This window comes from Felis catus, chromosome D2 (assembly GCF_018350175.1).
Source record: "Felis catus isolate Fca126 chromosome D2, F.catus_Fca126_mat1.0, whole genome shotgun sequence".
Classification (NCBI taxonomy): Eukaryota; Metazoa; Chordata; class Mammalia; order Carnivora; family Felidae; genus Felis; species Felis catus.
This window is the reverse complement of record NC_058378.1, coordinates 21,968,599-21,981,423: the sequence shown is the minus strand read 5'-3', so window position 1 is coordinate 21,981,423 and position 12,825 is coordinate 21,968,599. Positions and strand designations below refer to the sequence as shown.

Here is a 12,825-nt window from a genome sequence, read left to right as displayed (position 1 = left end):
TACTTTCTTTCTTTTCGTTTCTATTGAGCAGAAACTTGATTTTTATTGTTTACATTTGAAAATCTAGAAGAGAAAAATCTGACTAATGTTTATGCATGAAATATTTTTTAAAATAAGTGAGAGAAGGTATCTTATAGGTAAGGAATTAAATGCCCATTTTTAAGGTTTACTCTAAGCTTCATAGTAAAAGCAGCTTTTGAACTTGAACTAATAATGAAAACTCAACCTGAACAAAACTGCTTTCAAAATATAAATTTTCAATATTGATTTCATTAAAGAGATCAATATATAAATACTGGTAGTCATACTTCATTTACTTAAACTACTTGTTTTCTGCCTTATTTAAAAATCGATACATGTGACTAGCTCATGACATGTAGATATATCGATTAATGATATCTTTAAAAGTTACATTGGAAAGGTAGTACTTTTACAGAGCATAAATATTCTAAAGATGGCAAATTTGAGAGTTTTACTGGGATAATGAAATGTGTCCTTATAGTAGAATTTATATTATATTTATGTTTTTTTTTTCTTACACCATTTGATTCTTCCAAACTACATCTATCTTCTTGCTCCCTGTATTTGCCATCTCTTGTGTATTTTTCTCATAGAGCGGACTCAATGCTGTTAGTCTTTCTCTGCGTTTAGGTAATTTTCCCTATTTTAATTATTGGTTTCAACTTTGAATTGCACAAATGTAACTGAAAATCTAAACAGTGGAAAGCCTACGTAATCCAAAGTCACTTCAACGTTTCTAGCATCCTATGACTGCCTACTGTAAATGCACTGTGGCCAGGGCACTGCGTGCCTCGAAAAGCTAATGCCCTGGTGGTCATTCAGGAACCTGGAAGGACCCGTCTCATTGTTTGTAAATGTCGTGTTGATAAATGTTAAGGGCTTTTCCTCATTTTTCTTTCCTTTTGTCTGAGCCATAAGCTATATGTTTACCACTGTTCTATCGCCAATTGAATATTTGTATCAGCTTTAGGACTTTAAGAATATTATGCCTTGCTGTCATGTTATATTTCAATGCCTTCTTATGTAACATTTTAGGAGTAATTTCTTATTGTGCAAAAGATAGAAGGAAAGTGATGTTCTCACATGGATGTGTACACACATAAAACATGTCAGAAGTACATTTTCAAATGAGATTTCATGAAATATGACAATCACAGACCTAAAAATTTGCTAGCTTTGACAAAATATCTCAATATTTGCATTGACGAGAGGCCAAGTTTGAATGGAAGAAATAACACTTTATATATGTGAATAACCAAATAATTTCCAAAAAGGGAGAAATTTTGAATCTTTTCATTTGAAGAGAATTCATCTAGCCATTTAACTAGAAATGACAATGATTTCTTATAGATTTATCTCAGCTTGAGATTTTGAAATTAATAAACAAATTTTAATTCTCATTTTAATCATCTTTAAACTTTTTGGCCCTTGCTTTATGGGTGGGTCATGGGCTGTGAGAATCAGATGGCTTTTGATTTCATAATATTGTAGAATTTGATGGTGGAAGGGGTTCCTAAAAGGTCACTTGATCTGAACAAGAACCTTCTATGTTGGGGTCATCTCTATGAAATCCTCTCGGGGAGATCTTTTGCCCAGATGCCTCAATGACAGAAATTCCCTAATTCCCAGACTGCTTGTTCCACTTTTAAACTCTGAGTATAAAAATTCTTCATTTTACTGAGTGTCCTTCTCATTGATTCAGGCTTCCACTCATTGATTCAGGCTCTGATATGCTTGGCACTATTTAAAACAAAATCTGCCTCTTCTATGTGACAATCCTTGCGATATTTAAAAAATATGTTCCCTATTTCCTCTTACTCTATTTTTCTCTAATACCTCCCTTTCCTCTGCTCCCTCATCATCATGGCCAGTCACCTATGCACATTTCAGTGTGTCAATTTGCATCTCAAATTGAGGTGACCAGAATGGAACACAGCATTCCAGGTACAGTCTGATCAAAGCAGAGTAATGCAGGGCTATTGTTTTGTCCATGGATGATACTAAAAATCTATTATTGAAGATTAAGATGTTTTCGAGGTTGGGGCACCTGGGTGGCTCAGTCAATTAAGAATCTGACTTTGGCTCAGGTCATGATCTCATGGTTTGTAAGTTCAAGCCCTGTGTGGGGCTCTGTGCTGACAGCTCAGAGCCTGGAGCCTGTTTTGGATTCTGTGTCTCCCTCTCTCTCTGCCCCTCCCCTGCTTGAGCTCTGTCTCTGTCTCTGTGTCTGTCTCTCTCAAAAATGAATGAACATTAAAAAAAATCAAGATGTTTTTGAGGTTATAATACCCACTTAATTTGACTCCTGTTAACATTACTATCAGCTGATGTTCCTAAATTTTGCTTATGTGAGTCCCGATAAGCCATATCTGCCTTATCATGTATTTACATGGTTCTGTGCTAAACAAACTAGTGTTTCTGTATTATTCCAAATCCCAGAACAAATCCCTTTGAAATTTTAATTCTAAAAGGACCCCTACAACTTTAATGATAGCTTTTACTTCTGACTCATTTACCATATAGTCTTGCCACTGCTTTGCTACTTGAGGTGGATTCTGAGTTGCCGTACAGACTGCAGCAAATGTTTATTTCCATGTCACCACAAGGTGTTGTGAATATCTTTCTCTAAAAACCAGTAAGAGATCATCACACTGGTATCCTATGTTACTGAGGATATCAGCAGGTTTTAGAAGCAAATAAAAATGAAAAGTGATATACACTGCCAGTGTTTCTCAAGAAAGAAAAAGAGAATGAGTTTGCAATATGGAAAAATATAATTTTAATCCTGTATTCTACAAATTGGTAAATATTAAGGGAATAGTGTCAACAGTAGTCTTTCTAGCCCTTCTCCTTCTTTTTCTTCTTTGCTTTCTCCTTCTCTGTCCCCTCTCTCTTTTGTCCACTATGCAAAATTAGTATAGGTAAAAGAATGTGTGCATTAATTTCACACACTAAAAAAACAAAGAAAACAAATCTAGACAATGTTGTCAGTTAATGATATAGGGGAACAATGGAGCCAAGTCACAGAGTAGAATAAAGGCTGAAGTATCAGCAAAGCAGAGCAATAGAAGGAAAGGCGATAAAGCAGCCTTCTCTAACTCACACATTACCCAGGCAGAGCTCCTAGACGGTCAGACTGATCCACAAATATCTTAATACCCCACTATCTTCTTTCCCAGAAAATATGTTACATGCATGTACAATTAATATACATGCAAAATTAATGCTGGTTCTGGTGCCAGTTACATTCTTATGTTTTGTAACTCAGTTTATAATTTAAAAGAAAGAAAAGCAAAGATGAAAGAAGGAGAGAGAAGAGGGAGGGAGGGAAGAAAGAGAAAGAAAAGAGAGAGAAAGTAAGAAAAGAAAGAAGAAAGAAGCAAGAAAAGAAAAGAAAGAAGAAAATTGAGATTAGTTTCAATCTGTCTTCTCTTTTGGGTCCCCCCGCCCAAGAGATTTTAGAGTTGGCTTTGGTTCAGTGCTGACTTTAAATTGTAAATTCCTATAAAGTATATTTTATAAATTTTTAAATAATGTATAAAATGTTGTTTTAGCTTGCAGAGTTCTAGTGAGTTGGGTAATAGTAACAGGGTTAAAGAGCCATAGATGGGACATAATGAGAAATGCAATTAAACCGTGGAAAGTAAACCAAAGGCAGCTCTGTGAAATAGAACTCTACTGAACAGGTTTGGGAGATAACTGGGTAGGACTGGAAAAAATTGTTTAATTCTTAGCTACTTACAATTTTGCTAGGGCTGCAAAATCTCTCTCGGGATCTAAGGCAGACACTGAAAATTAAAAGGAAAAAAGGAAGAGGCTGAGTGTACATGTGGTCAAATAATTATCAGATAGGTAGAGGTTTGAGATAAAATGCCATCAGATGTTAGTGACATGAGGAGTGAGGAGAGTCAGGCTCAATCACCTCTGTGCCAAATTCAGTGCCCAGTGAACTGAATCAGTCATGTAGCCTATTCTCTCCACTATACTGATGAGGTAGCAAAGCCCAGATGAATGCTGAGTGGCTTGCCCACCCGGGTTAGTGGCAGAACTGAACAGGAAGACGGTCAGACAGTCTGGTTCTAGAGCTTCTCTTTCATTGCTACTCTAACATGATCTCTTTTCTTATACACAGAACCCAAGAATGTATTATTTTTAAGCTTCTAAAAGTTTTAAAAAGGGAAATATTAGGGAAAGGGACAGATTATGCTCTTGGATATTATCACAAGTAATAAGAATTATTTTGTAATGAGCTCGATGAGACTATTGTAGAAATAGTTTACTTTCTCCTGACCATCCTGGTAAAAGAAATATGCAGACCTAGATGCAAATACAAGTAAAATAAATAGACATGGAATTTAGAATAGATTTTAAAAACTCAAAGCAAGGAATTTTAATAAACATATCGGAGTCTTCCCAGGAGAGAGTAAGTCGAATTTGAATGGCACAATCTGAAACTCAAAAAAATTACTTCAGGAGACATGAAGATGCATATCAAGGGAACCACCAGAAAGATGCCCTTTTAGGACCTCTTCTCACAAATGCCTAGGACTATCCTGCTACCCTAATCCCCTGTCCATCCTAATAAATAAGTCAGGCGATGAAGTTTTTAGCTTTATAGGTCAGGAAACAAGCCTTAGAGACTAGCCTGACCCAGGTGGTCCAAGGGAGTGGTGGTGGTTGTGCAGAAATTGTTCTTTACCTGAAATGTTATCATTTCACAAATGATAACATCATAAATCTAGCCTTTGCCTGATATTTCTCTGCTTACAATTGACCTTTCAAACAGACCTTATATAACTGCAAGCTTCCTTCAGTGATAAAGTCAAAATGAAATACCACAAGCAGAACCCAAGTCTTATTCTCTGTTACATCCCCAGAACCTAGCGCAGTGCCTGGTACACAGGAGATGTTCAATATGTGTTTAGGTGGTTGCACCACAGTGGAGGGAGACTCAAAGAAAGGAGAGTTTTACAGGTTTCTGAGAACTGGCAGGATAGAGAAAGTTTGCCTGCTGTGTCCCTCTTCCTTCTAATAAACACCTTCCCACTGAGACAGTGCTGGGCTATGTATCGTGTCAATTAACAGCTTTATAATGACTCTCCTAAGGTATGTCTGCATCTCAAACAATAGTTAACAAATTTAAAATAATTTCCAGTGAAAGAAAAAGAACTGTTAACTGGGGCAGAGGCCTTTATTCTAGTTTTATTTAATTTATTTTTTTTAATTTACATCCAAGTTAGTCAGCATATAGCGCAACAGTGATTTCAGGGGTAGATTCCTTAATGCCCCATACCCATTTAGCCCATCCGCCCTCCCACAACCCCTCCAGTAACCCTCTGTTTGTTCTCCATATTTAAGAATCTCTTAGGTTTTGTCCTCCTCCCTGTTTTTGTAGCATTTTGTTTCCCTTCCCTTATGTTCATCTGTTTTGTATCTTAAAGTCCAAAGGTCTTTGTTCTAAAACACAGTCCATCCTATCTTTGGTATGCTATCTTTGGTTTTGGAATTGTTGAGTGATTTTCCTCCACACCATCCACCTACCCAGCTACATACCTGAAATTTCCATCTAGATTCTCATAGACATCTTAACTCATCATGGCCTGGACACCTGCTCCAAACAGTGTCTCCTCCCGCCTTCTCCATCTCAGTAAGTGGCTCCGTCATGCAAGCCAGCTCTGAGGTTCTGTGTAGTATCCCTTTTCTTAGCACTCATGCCGGGTCCCTCGGCAAGTCCTATCAGTTTTCCAGAACCCATCTCACGTCCCTCTTCTCTGCCTCCCCACTGCCACCACCCTCATCCAATCCCACATACTCCATTCTCCTGTGGACTACTGTAGGAATCTCTGTACACAGGTCCACATGTTTCCCCACAGACTTAGCTTTCTGCACAGAATACTCAGCAATCTTTTAAAAAATATAAATTGCATCATATCATTCCATTCCCCAGCTTAAAACACTCCAAAGTTTGGGGTGCCTAGATGGCTCAGTCAGTTGACGTTCCAACTTTAGCTCAGGTCATGATCTCGCAGTTCGTGAGTTTGAGCCCTGCTTTAGGCTCTGCACTGACAGCTCAGACCCTGGAGCCTGCTTCAGATTCTGTGTCTCCCTCGCTCTCTGCCCTTCCTCTGCTTGTACTCTGTCTCTCTCTCAAAAATAAGTAAACATTAAAAAATAAAACTACACTCCAAAACTTACAGTTACGTTTTTAAAATTCATTCATGTGGTTGCATATTATCATCGTTCACTTGTTTGTATTTCTATATAATATTCCACTGTGTGCCTGTACCATAGGTAAGTTATCCATTCCACTTGGAAATGGGAATGCGGGTTGTTTCCAGTTTGTATCTGTCCCCAGGTACACGTCTGCATATATTTCTGTAGGGTATAGACCTATGACTGTAGTTGCTGGGTTGTACATTATGCAGAGACAACAGAATTAATCAAAGCCAGGGAACAGTAAACTAGGATTATAAAATTAGTGAGGCTATTAAAAAAAAAAAAAAGGAAGGGAAAGAATGTTATAAAGTGATTACCATGAGAGAGGGAGGAGAAGGCTGTGATTGGGATAGGATATATTCTAGTTCTTGACCTGGATGCTATTTATTTTGTAACAGTTTGTGAAAATGTACATTTACATTTTATGTACACACCTGCCTGGTTGCTGTATTTGATGATAAAAGTAGCCAGCCCCTCTAAATAATGTATGGTATAAATACAAAACTCAAATAAAAACCTCCCAAGGCTTTATACTGCACTTGAAATAGAACTCGGGCCCTTCCATGGTCAGTGAGTTCAGTGTAATATGACTGTGGCTACCTAGTTTCCACCGTCCACTCAATCACTTTTCAACTTCGTCCTAAAACTCATCTCAAGGCACTAGTCATTAATATATAGGCCAGTGGTAATTTATATTACCTATATTAATAGGTAATATAGGTAATGCCTATATTAATATACAGGCCAGTTTTGAATTTTCCTGCCATGTGGTCTCTAACTACTCCCCCCTGCCTCTGTAGCACAGAAGCAGCAGGAGACTGTACCAGGACAAATGAGCATGGCTGTGTGATGATAAAACTTGTTTTAAAAAATAGGTGGGAGGTGGGGCGCCTGGGTGGCTCAGTCAGTTGAGCATCCGACTTTAGCTCAGGTCATGATCTTGCTGTGTCTCCCTCTCTGTCTGCCCCTCCCTCACTCATGCGCTCTCTCTCTCTCTCTCTCTCTCTCTCTCTCTCTCTTTCTCTCAAAAATAAACATTAAGAGAAATATTTTTAAAAAATAGGTGGGAGGCAGATTCAGCCCACAGACTGTGGTTTACCAATCTGTGATTCATTTTTTTCATTTTCTTTTAATGTAGACTGTTAGCTGCATGGGAGTAGACCTGTCTTTATCCCTGTCCCATCATTTAGGACACATACAGATAGGCCCTCTTCTATGGATGTGCCCACTGGCTTAAATCCACACATTTACTTGTGTCTGTCCCCTGACAGGATTCCATATAAATGAACACTCAAAACATCATAAACAAGGTACTTACCAGAGCATGCGACTCTTGATCTTGGGGTTGCGAGTTTGAGCCCCACGCTGGGTGTAGAGATTACTTAAAAATAAAATATCTTTAAAAATAATAAACAGGTATTTACCATTTACTGAGCCCTTTCTATGTGCCAGGAATGAATCTAAATACATTTCATGAATTATGTCATTTAACCTTCACAGTAACCTCAGAGTTAGAGCCATTAGATGTGGAAAATCAGTTCCAGCAAGGTTAACGACCTTTGTCAAGATGACACAAATCAGTGCAAGGGATTATATGCAAATCCCTGTCCTAACCTCTTCTCCAACATCCATGGTGACTGGTAATTTAGATAACAGCCCCACAACTGTTGGATTTTTGCACATTTTAAATGAGATCATGTATAAAGGGATCTCAGTGAATGTTAGTTACAACGTACTTTATCTTGCTTAATTTTGTCAATCACTTTGAGAAAATATTGGTACTATTATTATTCCTGATTTACATTTACTCTTTTTTTAATTTTTTTAAATGTTTATTTATTTTTGAGAGAGACAGAGACAGAGCATGAGCGGGAGAGGGGCAGAGAGAGAGGGAGACACAGAATCCAAAGCAGGCTCCAGGCTCTGAGCACAGAGCCTGATGCGGGGTTCGAACCCACGAGCCGTGAGATCATGACCTGAGCTGAAGTTGGACGCTTAACCGACTGAGCCACCCAGGTGCCCCTAATTTACATTTACTCTTAATCTAAAGTGTTATTTGTTGTAATTTATGTTAAGGAATCTGGGGCTCAGAGGGTTTAAGATATTTGTTCAGGTTCACATAGTCAAAGAAACTGGAATTTGAATTTGATTTTTTTAATCTTTCTACTCAAATTAGATGCGATAGAAAAAAAACAGATAAAAGTGATAAAAGTGACAAGGAAATTCAAAAGAATGAGAGATACTAAAGGCCTCAGGAAGAAAGCATTTCCAGGAATAGATAGAATGTGGACAAGTAGAAATTTGGGGGCAGGTGGAAAGAGGTGTTCTAAGTGCAGAAAGTGTCAGAGATGGGGCACCTAGCTGGCTCAGTTGGAAGAGCATGCGACTCTTGATCTTGGATCATGAGTTTGAGCCCCACATGGGTGTAGAGATAACTTAAATAAATAAAACTTAGAGAGAGAGAGAGACAGGAAAGCAGAGGACTTCACAGAAGAACTCAGCACAATGGGGCTCGGGAAACCAAGCACCGGCCTGGATGAGGACCCCGGGAAATGTCATAGGGAGGATGAGAAGCAGTTCTAGAAAACTCCAGGCACATTCTCATGTACAGAGAAAGAGGAATGCCAAGGGATATGGAGGGAGAGCAATGAGGAAGAAAACCAGAAAAGGCGGGAGATTCCCTGACAGGGTCCAGTCAGCTGAGCACAGGTAATCTGGGGATCCCTGGGGATCTCAGGCAGCTGCCGCCTCCATGACATGACATTGTGGATATAGACACAGAATAGAGTAGTTCTAATGGAGTGTGTGCACTTTTTCTCCCAAGAAGTCGTGACAGGATGAGTAGCTGGAGTGGCCTGTGGAATAAAACAGACACAAGGATTGATGGCTGGGAATTAAGCATGCTTATTGGTTAAGGACAATAGGTGTTTTTTTTCATCTGGCCAAAACAAGTTGTAATTTTGAATATGCTTTCTTCTCCCACCCTCCAATTATTTTAGTCCCTGCCCATCTACCTGGAAAGTCTGACCTGCTTCTTATGGAAGTGGGTCCTAATCTGACCACCCCTAACCCTTTCCCTTCACGCTGGGAACCGTGCTGCAGAGAGAAAAAAGCGGAGCATCAGCACTGGGAATGGACAGGGAAGGGAAGGCAGGGCAGTGCAGAGAGCTGGGAATAGGAGGGTGTGGAGAAGCAAGGCAAGATGCTACACACGGGAAGGGGTGCTTTGACCACCTGGGCCAGAACCACAATGAGGACAACTGACAGCAGACCCCACCTGTCTTTACCTTTTAAGCACACATATTTCAGGTGGAGGTAGGAAATATATGTAACATGCGGAAGAGGCCAAATGCTTGCTCACAAAGCATATGAGCTCCTGATACTCCTTTATTCCTAGGACAGTGAATATGTTCCTGTTGTGCACACACTGTCCTTACACACGTAAGTAAGGAACAGCTGTCACTACTGAGGTCTGGATTTTGGGTTGAAGCTAGACAAATAGCCAACAAAGAATAAATAGAGAAAAGAATCGATTGGCATGATGGACATGACCACCTTGAATTAAGCTACCTAGTTTCTCTCTAAGTGAGAACCAACATTTTAGTGCCTGATTTCACTGGGCTAGTTTGTGGCTAGTGATTTATTCATTGTCTAGTCTTCTTTACAAGGAGCATAGATTTTAGATAATGAGAACAGGGTAAGTAACCTTGTACTTCTTTCTACCTGCTTTCTGTCTCTAGTCTCAGAAGTTTATGTGACCAAGTCAGTGTCGTCTTACTGAGATGACAGAGGGCAGTTTCTGGATGAGAGTTAAGGTATATTGATAAGAATGATAAGAATATGAAAAAGTTATAGTGTCTGTCCCAACATTGTCTTTTTCTACCTCTTCACAGGAAGGACACTGAAATCGTTTTCCTTTCTGGGATGAGTTTGTTTATTAACCCAACCAAGATCACAGGGGACATTTTTCATTGCTACATCTGGAAGAGTTCCAAGACTTGAGTCATGCATGCTTATTTAGAAACTATATCTAGCTTGGATTAAGGAACAGTTTAAAAACTGTGATCCAGTTTTTAAAAAGAAGCACATCTAGCCACAAAGAATAGAATAATGTTTGCGAGTAAAGAATCAAATGGACTTTGTTTACTCTTTAAAACAAAACAAAACAAAAAACTAGCCTGAGCAGAAAGAGTCATTTGTTCTGTGGGATAACAGCAACTTGTTCTTGTTGGTTAAGAGATGTGCAAACTTTGCCAGTCAAGCCTGATTTCTCTTTGGCCACCTGGGAAGGCTGGCTCTTATGAACACCTAGAGCTTGGGAAAAAGCAGGCAGAGTGTGGCACATGGCTTCCCACAAGAAGTACATGAACCCCTTAATGACACACACTTCCTTAGCCTTCTTAAGACCATCTATTTCACCCACTGCTCATCTAACTGTTGTCTCAACTTACCCATTGTTCTCACATATTTTGAGAAGGAAAGCAAGAAAGCATTATATATATTCCAGAATGTAGTTGGTAAACTGTTTTGAAAGAGCCTAGTACCATTGCTAGGAGATGCTGGAAAACATAAAGCTCAAGGGAAGGCCCAGCATCTGCTGCTTCCAGGCTGAGGGAGGGAGCTCTGTTCTTTACCTGGCCTGGGGCTGCAGCCTCTCCCGGAGCCTCCACCCCTTCCCGAAGGTAATGGAGTCCTGAGCTGGGCCTCCAGCCTAACACAGAAGAGCCTCTGCCACACACACAACCTCTTCACCTGCGTGGAGCAATTGCACGAGCCGTATGTCACTCCCTCTTTATCAGTCTGTCAGATATTCACAGGAAACCTTGCTTAATCCAAGCTCTTGCCCCAAACTACAAAATGAAAGGTGAAATACGTGCAGATCTGGAATCTGAGTAACTTCCCATTGCTCGTTGTGTAACTCTGGGATCGAATCAGACACTGAGAACGAGACTGAGTGCATCAGGCTTCTACTATTACCACACTCCTCTTCCGTGCGTTTCCCGCTCCCTCGCTTTTTCTGAGACTAAAAATATCAGGGGAAGGAGAGAAAAGACTTGTGAGCAAAATATAGTTATTTGGATTCTCCATGCTGAAAATTTATTGTCTAAACATGAGGGGAGACAGACATCTTTTGATTAATGCTTTGCGTTGATGGAAACTGTTTTCTCTTCAAAGTTATCTGTATTTTATGTCCCTTATTTGAACCTTCAAAAAATAAAATATGCTGAGTCTTATTTGTCTCATCTCTAAATGGTTAATTATACCACATGGAATTGCTGAGAAGATGAAAAGAAATAACATACTAAGCATGTAGAACAGTGACCAGCATATAGTAGGTGCTCAATAAACAGCTGAGTCTTTTTTTTTTCTTGTTTTTATGAAACAGAGGCAACTATCAGTGAATCCTGCTTACTGCTATAAGATTAGAATTAGGATGGGAGAGGGGTTCCTGGGTGGCTTGGTTGGCTAAGCATACTGACTCTTGATTTCAGCTCAGGTCATGATCTTGAGGTTCGTGAGATCGAGCCCTATAGCTAGCTTTCTCTCTCTCTCTCTCTCTCTCTCTCTCTCTCTCTCTCTCTCTCTGTCCACCCCGCCCCCACTCTTACGGTTTCTCACTCTTTCTCTCAAAGTAAATAAACATTAAAAAAAAAGAATTAGGGTGGGAGAAGATGAGAGGAAGAGGGTTTGGGTCTCCAGTTTGTGTGTGGGGGGGGAGGGGGGGTCAAACTGAGAGGAAGAAGGAGAACTTTGAGGGTTTGGGTCTCCAGTTTCTGTGTGTGTGGGGGGGGGGTTCAAATAAAATGATTGCATTTTCACCCATTGATGGACATACAGTGGACATACAGTTGCTTGTCACTTGGATCGCAATGGTTATTCTATAATCCAACTTCAGAGACCCTAAAAACATGGCCCAACATGGCCATCACTTCCCACAACTCAGTTGACTCTCACTTTAGTAAAATTGGCTGCTTGCTGTTCTCAGAACATTCCCATCCTTTCCCTGTCATGCCACATCCACTGGCTGGGATGGCCGACTTCCCACTTCCACTCCTCTCTGCTTGTCTTTACTCACACACCTCCATTCAACATCTGCCACGTCTCCTCAGTCCAATGTGATGCCCTCTTCCTGTGAGCTCTTGGATACTTTCGTCATTTCTCTTGCACATCCTCTGACACTGGTGTGGTGGTGAAGAGCTTGGGCTCTGCCACCTAACTGTGTGGGTTCTAATCCAGACTCCACCACTAACTAGACATGTGAGGTTTGAAAAATAACGGAACCTTTCCATATCTATGTCTTCATCTAGAAAAGGGAAGTAAGAGTATTTGCTTTGTGGGGTTGAGAAGTAAATGAGACGTGCGTATAAGTGCATATGAAGTGCTCAGTTAGCACAGTGTCTCATACATGCAAAGCACTGAGTAAAGCATAACCAGCAGGAGTAGTAGTATAGTATTTCTATTATTGTTTGTGTCTTGGTCTTAACTTCTTTATCGGAGACAAAATGCCTCAAAGGCAGTAGTTGGCTTTACTCATAGCAGATCCTAGTCTGGGGCTCTACTGTCTCACTGCCCAAAGTGTGGTTTGCA

The 12,825-nt window shown here is 40.0% G+C and overlaps 1 protein-coding gene across 32 annotated transcripts in view; it reads left to right on the top strand.

The window, feature by feature from the left end:
• Positions 1-12,825, top strand: part of ANK3 (ankyrin 3) — a 682,576-nt gene that overhangs the window by 557,940 nt on the left and 111,811 nt on the right. The window lies entirely within an intron of this gene.